We start from the raw sequence: 2,252 nt of genomic DNA on the forward strand, positions 1-2,252 counted from the left end.
CTTTAAGCAAATTAGGCAACCTTACTTCCAAGGTATAATCAATCCCTTGTCTTCAATCCTCATAACTTATGTGAACAATCACTAAAAAAATAATAAATTATGTTATCAGGGAAGAAGTTCTTATTCAGCTTGTGTTAACAGTTATTGTTTCTGTTCTTCGGTTTATTACACACCGCTTGAATTGATTTGTTTTACTTAGTCAACTTCCCTATAATATGCTAGTAAGTTTTTGGTCATGCCTCTATTGTAATTACTTGGAAGATTGTCTAATTCTTTTTATTACCAGTACTTGCATCCATTTTTTCTTCTTAAGGTATGCAGGTTGCTCAGTATGCTCCTCTAATTTCATATTATTTTTTCAATCTCATCCGTCTTGGTGAAAAAGAGAAACTGTATTTGACTAAAAGATACTTGATGTTGAATTTTGGTGTAAATGTTTCTTTTTTTGAGATATAAGGTAGATCACGCTCCCAGTTTTTTTTGCTAATGAGCACACTGTCTATGAAAATGGAACCTTTTGTTAAATTTTCTCATAGCCTGACCGGGAATTGGTTTTCTTTCTTGCTTTTATTTTTTAGCATGACCGTAGCTTATGGTGCTTCTTTTTTAAATATATCAATTCTACTAATTATATTATTTATTTTCAACATCATAGCCATATCATGTTTAAAAATAAATTCATGTTTTTCCTTATAATTTGTTATAAATGAAAATAAAAATAACTAAAATCTATTTTTAAAAGTGAAATTCAAAAACTCAAATTATTCTTTCAATAAAAACTATTCAATAATCAAAAAACCCGAAACACTATATTTAACTCTCACAGCAAGACCCACAGGTGCGAAGCACGTGGCTGCAACTAGTCTCCATATATAAGTATATTAGAAATCACGGTTGGTTTATTGTAGCTCCCCTCACATTCTTACCGATGAAAGCTTTCGTCTTTGTTATTTGCCGTTTCTTTTTTTCCCTCACAACTGCTCTTTTTTCCCCTCCCCTGAAGCGTCAGTGTTCTGTTCTTTGCATTTTCATCAGCGTTTCTCTCTCTACTTTTGTGTTATTCTCTTCCTTGCCTTTTCTTTCTTCTTCTCTGTCCGCTTCTTGATTGTCCACTTGTCTCTCTATATTTTGATGGACAAGGAGCCTGTTATTTAGGGCTTTTGACGCTGTCTAGAAATTATTACATGAAGGTGAGATCTTTGCCATATATATATATATATATGTAGACATAACTCTCTCTCTCTTTCTAGTGTTTTTGATCAGATATGATATTTTTCTCTTGTATGCAGGTTGCTTCTCGTCCTTCAATTGGGTACGCTTCTTTTTTCTTCTTCTTTTCTTTTTCTTTTTTTTTTCCCTTGGTTTTTTTTCCCTTTTTCAACGTTAATGATGAGGTTTTTTTTTTTTTTTTTATGTGTTGGTGTTGATTGTTTTTTTTTTTTTGGGCACTTTTTCATCCCGTTTTCAACGATCTTTCGAAATTTTCATTCATCCGTTAAAAGTTAATTGCAATGACTGGTTGAAAGTAATGATGGCACAATAATGTATAGTTGTTATGACTAAGGCCATCTGTACTTATAAAGACTCTTTTTTTGTTTTTTTTTGCTCGACTCCTTCGAATTTGATCGTGACTGGAAGATGATTGAAGCATTGGTTCTACAAAAACAGTTAGGTACTTTTTTTATCCTATATGTGTAGAGAAAAGTGCACCTCTATGATTAAATTTTGAAAGTTTCTTTTTAACTTCTCTCGATGAAGTCATGGTCCCTTATTGGACACTGACTATTATAGTATAACGTGTATTTAACTTGGAAATCTTGCGCTCCTATTAAAATCAAGGTCTTTGCCTAGTTATTTTATCAAAGAAAACTCAGCACTTGTGACTTAGTGCAGAGGGAAAGTCCCCATTGTTCTTTGTCTCCCAACTGGTGTGTGTCATGTGCAGAGAAAATTCAGAACGAGCAGATCATTTATTCATGCATTGCAAGATGGCTCAGAGTCTTTAGCAAAAAGTTTTTGGAGCAGTTAAACTGAAGTGGTGCTTTCTAGCCCAAAGTTGTGCTATTCTGGTGGAGGTTTTTGGGGTTTCAGAAGAGGGAAGAAGGCTCAAACCATAAGGAGAGCAATGCTTTTAGCTGCTCTTTGGTAACGTGGAATGAGAGAAATCATCGAATTTTTGAGGAGAGTGAGATGGTTGTTGAAGACTTATTTGAAGACTTATTTGCTTCTCTACGGGCTGCAACTGATGCCAT

General features: G+C 33.8%; 1 long non-coding RNA gene across 1 annotated transcript; it reads left to right on the forward strand.

Annotated features, from left to right (window-relative positions):
* Window positions 1-886: 886 nt before the first annotated feature.
* On the forward strand, window positions 887-2,233 carry LOC112091063. Its single transcript, XR_002901981.1, has 4 exons — window positions 887-1,190; window positions 1,290-1,312; window positions 1,639-1,672; window positions 1,946-2,233. It is a non-coding gene; the product is annotated as an uncharacterized LOC112091063 (long non-coding RNA).
* Window positions 2,234-2,252: the final 19 nt, after the last annotated feature.

This window comes from Morus notabilis, unplaced genomic scaffold (genome assembly GCF_000414095.1).
Source record: "Morus notabilis unplaced genomic scaffold, ASM41409v2 Scaffold1147, whole genome shotgun sequence".
NCBI classification, from domain to species: domain Eukaryota; kingdom Viridiplantae; phylum Streptophyta; class Magnoliopsida; order Rosales; family Moraceae; genus Morus; species Morus notabilis.